The following is a 12,751-nucleotide window of genomic DNA, read 5'->3' as shown; positions in this document are numbered from 1 at the left end:
CATTATAATTAAAACTACATTACTGATTTTAAGCAAATGTAAAATTTAATCAGTTTGCATATGCAGCTGTCTTTAAGAAAATATTTTAATAAGATCTGTGACTAAGTAATGACATTAGGAAGAGTTTGGAGTTTGGTTTTTGTTCAGCAAATCAGAGCAGAAAATGCCATTCTGCCAAAAAAATTAAGTAATTAAAAAAAAAAAATCACAAGCCAACCAGCATAAGAATGTTGATTGCGTTCTGCTCCACTGATTAAATCTAGATGCTTCAAATCTGAAGACGTGAAATGCTCCAAAGCCAATGAAAAACTGCACTTTATTTATCTGGCTTTTAAAAAGCCAACCTCAATGTTTGTATGAGAAGAACGTAAGAACTTCCCCCAAACCTGCTCAGATTTTGAGTTCTGTATAGGCCCTTCATGCTCGCCTGCAAACAGCTGATGTCAATTTGGCAGAAACTCAAGCAAGGGTCTTCCGGTGCCTGTGCCAAGGGAGGCCCATCGAGCACCTCTCTCGTGGCCTTTTCATTTCAGCAGCCTTTGAGCCTTTTGAGTCCATTTGTTTTCTTTTTCTGCAGTTGTCTGCTTTCATACGATTTTAATTGGTTGCTGCTCTCAGATTGTTCTGTCTGTTTCTGCTACACTGTTATAGCACGTCTTTTTTTTTTTTTTTGGCATGGCATTTTAATTTTAGCCACTTTGAGGATTATGCATGGAAAAGCCTGATTTATTTATCTATTAAATTTCTATCCTGCCCTTCCCAGGGCAGCAAACATGTCAGGAATAAAAATACAATTAAAAATAAAAATAAATGTATAATAAAAAACCGTTGAAAACATCTAAAAACAATACAACATCTGATGCAAATTTAAGAACAGATGTGACTAATACATGCATCTGATTGGCCCATTGAAACAAAAGTGTTTAGCAGGCCTGTAAAGGAGTACACCTTTAAAGGAGTACAGGGATGGCATTGGACGATGTCGAGAGGCAGGGAATGCCAAAGTATGGGTGCTGCCACACTAGAGGAATGATGCCTTACAATCGTGTGGCATTTGCAGAAGTGCCAGCTCTGCAGATTGAATCAACACATATGGGATAAGATGATCCCTTAAGAAAACTAGTCCCAAGTTGTTAAATTAACTAACTATATAACAACAACAACAGCATCAACAACAACACAAAATAAATAAAAACCTTGAATGGCCAACTGGTCTGATACTCTAACCCAGCCTTTCCCAACCAGTGTGCCTCCAGATGTTGTTGGACCACAACTCCCATCAGCCTCAGCCAGCATTGCCAATGGTCAGGAAGATGGGAGTTGTGGTCCAACAACATCTGGAGGCACACTGGTTGGGAAAGGCTGCTCTAACCCAATATCATGCCTGTTCAAGAATGGTACCAGATCTCTGTCAAAAGCATTTAGCAGAGAATCCATTTCTATTATAAATCTCTATTCAGGATTTCAGTCAAGGCTATTCTGTCCTTGGAACAAATGTGGCTACTTTGTCAATGCCTTCCTATACTTGACTATGGCATACTATGGTGTGAAGTATACAAGATGATACCATAACAATCAAAAATTGTGAAGAGCTCCTAAAGGATCGCTGCAAACTGGGTGAATGAGAAGTAAAATGGCAGATGTGATTCAATTCAAGCAAGAGTAAAGTGATGAACATCGAACAAAACATCTCCGTTTCACATATGCACTCAGTTTGAACTATGGTTACTGACCCAAAATGAAACCTTGGGTTCATAGTGGATATCTTGATGAAGACGTCGACCCAGTGTGCAGCAGCTGTGAAAAAGGTGAATACTATGCCAGGGAGCCTTAGGAAAGAGATTGAAAATAAAACTACCAACATCATAATGCCATTATACTGTACAAATATGTGGCGTGACTTCACTTGGAGTACTGTGTACAGTAACTCAAAAAGGATATTGCAGAGCTGAAAAAGGTTCAGAAAAGGACAACCAAAATAATCAATGGGATGGTAATTTATTGATAATTTTAGTAGTTCTTATAATCAAGCAGTATATAAATTTTGTTAAATAAAAAACACATGAAGCAATTCTCCTATGAGGAAAAGCTGCAACATTAGAGAAAAGGCGAGTAAGAGGGGACATGATAGACGTGTGTAAATTATACATTATTATTATTGCTTATATTCATTAGTCACTTTTTTCAATAAAATGAACTCAACACAACTTACAAACATTAAAAACAGAAATAAAAATATAATAAATAAATGCAAGAATGCAAACATCCTGAAATACTAACAAAATACTCCACATGTTGTGGAGAAAGTGAATAGAGAAAAGTTTCTCATTCTCTCCCATAACACTAGAATTCAGAGACTTCCAATGAAGCTGAATGTTGGAAGATTCTTCTCAGAGCACATAGTTAAACTATGGAATTCGCTCCCATAGGAGGCAGTCATGGCCAGCAACTTGGATAGCTTTAAAAGAGGGCTAGACAAATTTATGGAGGATAAGGCCATGATTACTATGTTCTATCTCCACTGTCAGAGCAGTATGCTTCTGAATACCAGTTGCTGGAAATTGCAGGAGGGATGAGTGCTCTTGCACTCAAGTCCTGCTTGTGAGTTTCCCATGGGCATCTGGTTGGCCACTTTGAGAACAGGATGCTGGACTAGATGGGCCTTTAGCCTGACCCAGCAGGCTCTTCTTATGTTCTCATGTGTTGGATTGGGAGGCTTGTGGCTAGTTGTGGGGGAGATGTTTGGACTGCATTGTGCACTGATTGGTTGTTCAAATGGGGTTCAAATATGTCCAAATGTGAAAAGGAGACCTTGGATGAAACCGATTATCTAGATCCGTTTCAATCCGGTTTTAGGCCCGGTTTTGGCACCGAAACAGCCTTGGTCGCCCTGTATGATGACCTTTATCGGGAGAGGGACAGGGGGAGTGTGACTCTGTTGATTCTCCTTGATCTCTCAGCGGCGTTTGATACCATCGACCATGGTATCCTTCTGGGGAGAATCGCGGAGTTGGGAGTTGGGGGTACTGCATGGCAGTGGTTCCGCTCCTACTTTGTGGATCGTCGCCAGAAGGTAGTGCTTGGGGAACATCACTCGATGCCCTGGACTCTCCATTGTGGAGTCCCCCAGGGCTCAGTTTTGTCCCCCATGCTTTTTAACATCTATATGAAGCCTCTGGGTGCGGTCATAAGGAGTTTTGGAGTGCGTTGCCATCAATATGCTGATGACACGCAGCTCTATTTCTCCTTCTCATCTTCTTCAGGTGAGTCTGTTGACGTGCTGAACCGTTGCCTGGCTGCGATAATGGACTGGATGAAAGCTAATAAACTGAGACTCAATCCAGACAAGACCGAGACACTGTTGGTGAACGCCTTCCCTGCTCAGATGGTGGATGTTCATCCTGTTCTAGATGGGGTTACACTCCCCCTGAAAGAACAGGTCCGTAGTTTGGGGGTTCTTTTTGACCCTTCCTTGTCTCTTGAGGCTCAAGTGGCCTCGGTGGCACGGAATGCGTTTTACCATCTCCGTTTGGTAGCCCAACTAAGCCCCTATCTGGATGGTGATGACCTCGCCTCAGTTGTTCATGCTCTGGTAACTTCGAGATTGGATTACTGTAATGTGCTCTACGTAGGGCTGCCCTTGAAAACAGTCCAGAAGCTTCAGCTAGTGCAGAACGCGGCAGCTAGACTATTGACGAGGACCAGTCGGTCTTCGCACATAACTCCTGTTCTGGCTCGTCTACACTGGCTACCTATTTGTTTCCGGGTGAGATTCAAGGTGCTGGTTCTGACCTATAAAGCCTTACAAGGCGCGGGTCTGCAATACCTTGTGGAACGCCTCTCTCGCTATGAACCTACCCGTTCACTTCGTTCTGCATCTAAGGCCCTCCTCCGGGTACCAACCCATCATGAAGCCCGGAGGGTGGTTACTAGATCTAGGGCCTTTTCTGTGGTGGCCCCCGAGCTGTGGAATAGCCTCCCCGAAGAGGTATGCCTGGCGCCTACATTACTATCTTTTCGGCGCCAGGTAAAGACCTTTTTATGCTCCCAGGCATTTTAACTATTTCAATTTTCTAATTTTCAATCTTTTTAAATGTATCTTGTTTTTAGTTTGTGATGTTTTGTTTTCCTATTTGTGTCTTGTATATGTTTTCATGATTTTACCATTATGATGTACTGTATTTTACTCTTGTTTGTTCACCGCCCTGAGAGCTATTTTGCTATGGGCGGTATATAAATTGAACGAAATAAATAAATAAATAAATAAATAAATTCATGCATTGAGTGTAGGAGTCTGAAGGGGACTTTGAACAGTGTTCAGCTGAATGCACTTGGAAGTGCAAAGTGGGAATCCTGGGCTATCAGGGTTCCTGGTTACACGGAGGCATCTGAGTGTGCTTATCCAAATGTACTTTAAAGCCTCCTTTAGATCTTCCTGCTCAATACTAGAAGGTTGTGGTAGAACATGCAGAATAGGGACATTCAGGATGAGGATAGTATGTAAACCTCTATACCTCAAATGTAGTGACTGAACATCCAAATAGGTCTTTGGACCCAACATGTCCTGGGAGTGGCTAACTCGTTACAGAAAATAGTTGTTTATTTCTCCTGTTCATAAGAACATAAGAAGAGCCCCCTGGATCAGGCCAATGGCCCATCTAGTCCAGCTTCCTGTTCTCACTGTGGCCAACCCAATGCCTTGTAGTGGCTTCTGTTAGACTAAGCAATAGTCTTTAATTAACACCCACTGAACTAAAATAAAAATAACTCTTTGAAAAAAGCCCCTAAATGGTTAAGATATCTCAGAACAGAAAGCTAAGTTTAGTTAACTTTCTTGCCTTGCTTCAGTTGTAGCCAGAAATGCCTGATGATATTTGGTTAAAAGATATAGTTTAAAGTTTACACACGTCTGTCTTTAATGTGGTGAGGCAAAAGTTAGTCTGCAGCATCTCCATCTCCAGTGGAAGCTGCTACTCAGGAATGATTTCACTCGGGGAAGGCCATAGTTCAACGGTAGAGCATCTGGCTAACAAGTAGAAGGTCCCAGGTTCAATCCCCAGTGTTGCCAGGAAGGGCTGGGAGAGACACCTGCCTGAAACTCTTGAGACCCGCTACCAGTCAGTGTAGACCATACTGAGCTAGATGGACCACTGGACTGAGTATAAGACATCCTCTTGAGTTCTTGTAATTATTTGTGCTCTGCATAGAATTTATGTGACATACCTACTGTACCGTCATCACTTGCTCTGTGTGGCCTTTGACCCTCACTTTGTAGATATTTTTTCTTGCCATTATCTCCCTTTTTTCCACATACGAATTAAGCCTAAATTCAACAGGGGTTTATTGTGCATGTGTATGCTAACCACTTTAAGTGACCACACTGTGCAAGTGACAAATTGGGCTCAGCTCCACAAATGTTTATATCACAACCCACAACACATTTCTTAAGGATTGAATGAGATTATTTGTGTTGCTCTTTTGCAGCTACAGGTTAGCACTGCTACCCCTCTGAAATCCTATAAAACATTTTTTGATTTTGCTAAAGGGGCTTTTAGTAGAGGGAGGGAGAGAGAGAGAGAGATTGCCTTGCAGCATCTGTCAGGGTGAAGTTTTTCTGGCATGGGTCACTGGAGATCAGACAGATTGCTGTGGTGCCATAAATCCAGGTAATCCTTCTGTATTTCTATTTAAGTGCTGGTCTAGAGATACTCTCCACTGTGTGTACTTAAAACAAAAATTTAAAGAAATAAAGATCTGAGTGTTCCTCTATCCTGGGCCATTGTGCAACGAGCGTGGTAGAAGCTAGGCATGGATGTCAAAGTTTTGATGCTGCAGGAAGATATTTTTGCTAGAATGCTTCTTTCTGGGAGTTGATCATTTTCCTCAAAGACAGGCTTGAGGCCTGGGGGATATATAAAGAAAGTGACATACTTTACCAGCAAACTACCACCAGCTCCCAGCTGTATGCAAAATTAAAACTGAAAGCGATGAGGGTCTGAAGTTAATCCTATATCCATAATGGGGCTGTCCCAAGATAGGCTGTTTGGCATAAAACTTTGCAAAATGGATTAAATGCAGGAGGTTTGGGGTGCGTTCTTTCAAAGGAGGGGGGTGGAAGTGTAGTGGTGCAAGTAGTGGCTGACTGCTTTCGGTACCAAGGGTCTCAATCTGGGGATCAGAATGGTCATTGTGCAAGTGCTCCTATTTATGTGGTGGTGAAGCAGCATGTTTTCCCCCACCCCCTCTACTGTACACATATATTAAAACATGAAGCAGGTGCTCTCTGAGAGAGGACTGAGGATGGTCTGATTTGCCCAATGTTTTCTCCCTTTTCTAAGAGGGGGGGGATTTCAATAATTAGTTTGTTGTGCATGTGAAGCTCCGTGTGGAACACCACACAACAATCAATATTCTATGCTTTTTCCTCAGCACACAAACTGGAATTGTCAGCCTGGTGGGCATATGAACCAGGCCACTCTATTTATTTACTTATTTAAAATAAATAAGTAAATAAATATATACTGCTTAATATTTCAAAAATCTCTTAGTGGTGTGATCATGATCAGTTATCTTGAGGCCCCATCTGCACTATACATTTAAAGTGTTATCATTACGCTTTCAACACTCATGGCTTCCCTCAAAGAATCCTAGGAACTGTAATTCCTTAAGGGTGCTGACAGTTGTTAGGAGACCCCCATTCCCCTCACAGGGTATAGTTTTCAGGGGGCTTTAACAGTCAATCCCTCTTCCCAGTAAACTCTGGGAATTGAAGCTCTGTAAGGGCAACAAGAGCTGTGTTGCCACAAAGCTGGCTTTTTATGAATTGAATTGTCACAGATGGTACCATTGGTATTTCTTTGTCATTTTAACTTCACTGTGTACGTCAACTCACCTTACAACCAGGCCTATATATATCTGCCCCTTGAGGATAATGCTCAGTGCATCTCACAAAGTGGAATCAATCAAAACGTACACCTTAAAACATTTGCTACAGAGCAATCCTACCTGTAGGCTGGAGGAACTGCAGCATAGGAGCTAACCAGTCAAAGCCCTGCAGGGTACATGGTGAGGAGGGAGGAGTTGTGTTCTGGTTGGTTTTTCTCACACTTTTACTATTTCCCTTCTATGTCTGCTGCAGGGTTGACATAGTTTGTCCCATGTTTAGGAGACATGTTGGGGAATACAAGCAACTTTCCCCCCAACACAACCCTGGACTGCCTTCTCTTTGCCTATATCTGATGTCCAAGGTTTGATATCAGAGAGGAACCAGCTGTGTTTCTTTCCACAACCTCATGGAGGAAGCATCCAACACTGTTTCTCCCTCTGTCTGTCCTTGGAAGGAGATCTGATGGATCCAATAGTCCTTGGGACAGTCTCCCATGGACTATAAGGTTACAGTTACAGCCTTATTTTTTACTGTGCCTCGAGACCTTTGTTTTGGTGGAAACAAAATAACACAGGCACCGTTCTGGAAGTGGTTCTCCCATTACTGGCACCCATGCTGTATCAGTCACATTTAGCTCTTTTCTCCATATTGGTTGACCAGTTCACATTAGTACTTCCTGCACCAGCATTACCAGTCCTGATGCATCTGTTCACTTCATTTCATCCCTTTTTCTGCAGATCCAAAGTTGACCCCTCACAAAGAAGTGAATGGGAAAACCTTTATGGTTGGGAGCACTCCATGGGAGAAATATCTAGATCAGAATGACCAGCAAAGAGAGGAAATGAAAATGTAAAACTTGACTGATTCCAAAGTATCCCAACCTCTCCCAGACTAAGTAATTAAGAAGAAGGGGAAATATGTTACTGAAAGAATAATTTAATATTGGGGCAGCTTAGCTTTCCCATCATTTGCTATCTGTTTGCACAGTTCTTTATGTGATGTCCAACCAGTTTCTGTCCAGGCCAATTTCAAAACTTCAGCATCGATTATATGGTCACAAATTATTTCAGAACAATCATAACCTGACTTGTAGCAAACTATATTGATCAGATCTGGTATCTGTAATAGAATTCTTGAAAAGGATTTAGAGCATCCAGTTTGTGAGATTTTCCATGCTTACAGGCTGCCTTTCAAATGTTGGTTTCCAAACCTGGTCCTCAAAAGACATGCAACTAAAATTTGCAGAGGAAAAAACAGATACTCCAAAGTAGGAGCTATGTTTCATGAACAATGTATTATTGATTTGTGTGAGTGTGCGCACAATATTATTACGTTAGAAATAAACTTATATCTGGTATATCATATGTAGAAATAAATATAAAAATTAAACCCTGGGCTATCAATCACTGCATACAAAATCCACCCTCTGGCTAAGCCTGAAGAAAAAGCAGATGAGATTTCTGAAGGAACTTGGCAGGGTTATAATGAAAACTATTTTCAAATCATGGAGTTCCTCAAAGCAGATGTCTTTTAATAATGAATGTTCATTGCAAGGCAGATGTGAAAGTAAGCAAGCTGCAGGAGATATGCTCAAAATATTGAGGGCTGTACTTAAAGGAATGGAGAGATACAGGTGCATAAACATTGGTGCAATTCACCTACCACTAGGGATGCAGGAGAAAGTTGATTCAGTTCACATTTAAAAGTGAATCTACCTAATACGCTCTTTCCAAAACAAGAGACAAACTGAAACACAGCCATCCATGGAAACTCACACTTCTCTGAATTTTCTGTGCAGTTTTCCAGCCAAATAATGTGTACAAAAATGTATATACTAGGATAAAGTGTGCTTACAAATGCATATATTTGTGAAAATCACACAAAAATGTCTTATCTTAGGGGAAATTGCTGATTAATTTCCCTGAGGATGATAATATATCAAACACATGTGGAATTATGGAGAACTGAATTTGAGATTGGAAAAATGAAACATTGAGAGAAATTGAAATTGACAGTGTAGAATGATAATGGAGAAAACAGCTAGCCGTGTATGTGTGGAAAACCAAAATGTCAGGGAGAAAGGCTCCAGCATAAGTTTCTTCCTCAATACTCTGTTACAGACCAGGGGTGTTGTACCACTTAATGAATCTGAACTTGGAGTTCAGCCTTTGGGCTATCATAGATCAGTTTTGTCCAGATGTTAATGCATGTGCAGATATAAAAAAGGGCACTGTAGAGTTCTTGAGAGACCAACTTGCACATTGTACCTCAAACGCAGCCTTACAGCACAATCTTTTGCACGTTTTATCAGAAGAAAGACCCAGGGTGTCCAGCAGGATTCTTATTCTTATTCTTATTCTTATTCTTATTCTTATGTGGACCATTTTGGAGTGACTGGGTAAACTGCAGCTTTAATCGTCCTGAATGGGTGTTCTTTATAATCTTCTCCTGCAGACCACTAGCCATCAGGTTCAAGAGCACAGATGGCTGCAAGCATCTTCCCAAGCATCCTCTCAAACCTGGAGCCATCAACAAATTGAAACCTATCAAAGTGAGTGCATCTAATTTCTGTGGGAATTAGGCAATTTACATCCAACTGTTTCACTGTAAAAACATCTTCCAAACAAAGAAGAGAAGCCCCTCACAACAATGAGTAGCTGAAATGATGTAAAGAAGTGGAAATAATTGCCTGAGCCAAAGCAACTGCTTTAATTATAGACACATGCAGACAACTGTTGGTGGTAAGCACAACAGTCGTCTAGTGTAGGCTGAGAATAGAATAGAAGAGACCCCATTCAAGAAGTCTTGAGTCTTGGGAGGTACCAGAACTTTTCTATTTGGGAGTCAGACTTCAGACAGCAGAACAGCCTTTATAATAATGCTATTTATTCATATCTTGTACACTACAACTAATACAATGCATTCTAGGTGGCCTTAGCCATCATTGCAGAAACAGAAAACAAAAATAGAAATATATATATCTGCACAAAAGAAATTGCTGGATATCCATTTAACATCAAAGTATAAAACTCTGCAGGCACATCTTAATTAAAACAAGTAACAATAGTTGAAGGACTGAGTTAAACTCTAAGTCATATCACAGACCCAAAGTACAAAGGACATAGAATACATCACATGCTCCCTTCTATGGGAAGGCATGTTTCCATGGTCTTTTGTCATGAAATCATTCCCACAGATTTGTCATAAACATTCTCATGGGACAGTCTTACAAACACCTTTCTGTTCTCACAGATTTCTGTTTTATAAACATGGATGTTCTCAGAGATTAATATCAAATCATAGATGAATTGGCCAGGTTACTGCCTGCCATTCAGAAAATCTTACTAAGATATTTCCTGTTCTCGTCATTGTTTACATTCTAAAACAGACTTGTTTATTTTGAATCTACTATCTTGGCTGTACAGCCGGACTTCCTGGAGGTGGAGAAATGGGTAGATGAGTCACTTGCCTTTGTAAAATGTTTTTCCTCCAACTCTGAAGGGAGGCAACTTCAAACTACTCCTGTTTTACTGTTTGGCTCTTGTACCTATAGGAAACGTTATACACTAGTTCAATAAGTCTTAAGCACCTTCTAAGCAAATCTAAGCATGTGTAAATGATTTCAGCACATTATATGCATATTTTAAGCCATTATCTGGAACTTCCAGTTACAACTGGATATACCAGAATTCTAGTATTATATGAGAGTAAATTTTTTCTCTATCCACTTTATCTCCGTGCATAATTTTACGCACCTCTATGCTGTCACTTCTTACTTGCTTTTTCTCAAAACTGAAAAGCTGCAAAGGTTGCAACCTTTCCTCATAAGGGAGTTTCTCCATCCCCTTGATCATCTTAGTTGCCCTTTTTTGAACTTTTTCCAGCTCTACAATATCTTTTCTGAGGTGAGGTTACCAGAACTATACACAGTATTCCAACTGTGGTTGTACCATGGATTTGTATAATGGCCTTATGATATTGGTTTCAGTTTTGCAGCAGATAAAAAGGGTGTAGCCATTTTTCCCCATAGGGCTGCTGTCCTATTTTTCAGTTATATAAGTAAATAATATTAATGATACATACAATTAGGGACAAACTAAACATTACATACATATGCATATAATACAGCCCCGGCAATGATTTTTTCCTCCTGAAAAAGTAAAGCAAATTTGGGAGGGAATGATTTTGATTGGAAAAGTGCAAGGGAGGGGAGAGGTGCATGATCCATATTCTACCAGCTATTTTTAACTCCATATCCCCCTTCCTCACCCAACTTTATTCCTCACCCCAAGCAATCATGTTCTTGGAACCCTGTGTGTTGAGGAAGGGCTGTAGCTCAGTGATCTGCTTTGCATGCAGAAGGTCCCAGGTTTAATCACCGGTGTCTTCAGGTAGTGCTGAGATGGGCCCTTGGTTGAAGTCAGGGATGCCAGTCAGTGTAGACAACACTGAAGTAGATGGACCAATGGTCTGACTGGGTAGAACCAAAACACCAATGCTAACAAGCACACAATTGAAGAAATATTACATGCACACATGTATAATTTACAAAATATGGGGAAGAATAAACACATATTGAATTAGTACTTAGAAAAAACTGATGAAATTCATACACAGGTACAAAAATAAAACATGGTGTATGCACATACAACTTCTGTTTCCCCATGAAAATGGCAGGAAAGAACTATATGCCAGTATACCACCCCAAGTTTTATCACTTTACTCCCATGATTTTCTGGGTTAGTGGGGTTGCAAACAGATTTTTTTCTGGAAGGAATTAACACAGAAATGAATGCTAAACTTCCACTATATTCTCCTAGATATCAAGAATCAGCTTTTACATTGTGTGAAAGATCACAGAAAATGAGGAAATGATCAGGTAAGGAAACACTGGGAAATGGAATAAACTGCTGCCTGAACGCAGCCTAGGACCCATAGTATCAGTGTTCAAATGCCCACTCAGCGGGTGACCTTGGGCCAGTCACAGCCTCTCAGCCGAACCTACCTAATGTTGTGCTGTGTATTTGTGTGCTTAATTTCATTTAAAGCAACATCACAGCAGCAGAGAGTAACAGCAGATGTTGAAATGCGAGTGTGCCAGCGTGTGCGTGCGTTTGCCTAAGAAAGCAGGCTTTTACCCTGCATCAGCACCACTGAGACTGGAGACTTAGTAAAATAAGAAAAGCTACTTTATTTATAGAAATACATAGTAGATAGGAAAGGCATACCAAGTTCTAACTAACTAGCTAAGTTGGAGGCGTAACGCCCAGGTGTAGGAGTTAGCCCCATGCTTGGAGAGAGCAGAGACAAAGGGATGTCTCCTCTATCCTGGACAGTCGGAGGACAAAGAAGTGGAAAGGGTGGAAGGAGGAGGGGCAGATAAGCTTCCCTAAAGATGTAACAGTCTAGCGATAGAAGGAAGTCAATCAGAGCATCACAGGTAAAAGGTAAACAAGCCTATCCATCTGGAGGACCCTAGCTCTATCTCCCTTCTGGAGCACAAACAAAAGAACAAAACAGGAGTTGCTCTTGCCCCACTTCCAAAACCTAACAGGGTTGTTGTGAGGACAAAATGGAGAGAAGGCAAACTGTGTATGCCACCTTGAGCCTTGGAGAAAAACTGAGGTATAAAAGTAATAAATAAATGAAACAAATAATTATACTGGGGAAAACTGCTTTGCAAAAGTGTGTATATTAGGAGCAAGTCATACTAAACAGCTGATTAATTTTTGTCTTTTTTAAACAAGCAAAAAGAAATCAAAATTCGCAAACTAATGTAGATAACCAAACTTAAAACTGGAAAAATGAGAAACTGAAACTGCAATTGAAAGATTCCCTACATCCCTAGGGGTAGGCAAGCTGATT

The 12,751-nt window shown here is 40.7% G+C and overlaps 1 long non-coding RNA gene across 1 annotated transcript in view; it reads left to right on the top strand.

Annotated features, from left to right (window-relative positions):
- Positions 1 to 12,751, top strand: part of LOC133380774 (uncharacterized) — a 48,387-nt gene that overhangs the window by 22,328 nt on the left and 13,308 nt on the right. The window contains exons 2-3 of the long non-coding RNA XR_009761543.1: positions 9,341 to 9,437; positions 11,707 to 11,765. This is a non-coding gene — a long non-coding RNA (uncharacterized LOC133380774). The remainder of the gene's footprint in view (positions 1 to 9,340; positions 9,438 to 11,706; positions 11,766 to 12,751) is intronic.

This window comes from Rhineura floridana, chromosome 3, assembly GCF_030035675.1.
Source record: "Rhineura floridana isolate rRhiFlo1 chromosome 3, rRhiFlo1.hap2, whole genome shotgun sequence".
Taxonomy (NCBI): Eukaryota; Metazoa; Chordata; class Lepidosauria; order Squamata; family Rhineuridae; genus Rhineura; species Rhineura floridana.
The sequence above is the reverse complement of the archived record's forward strand: the minus strand, read 5'-3'. Positions and strand labels throughout refer to the sequence as shown.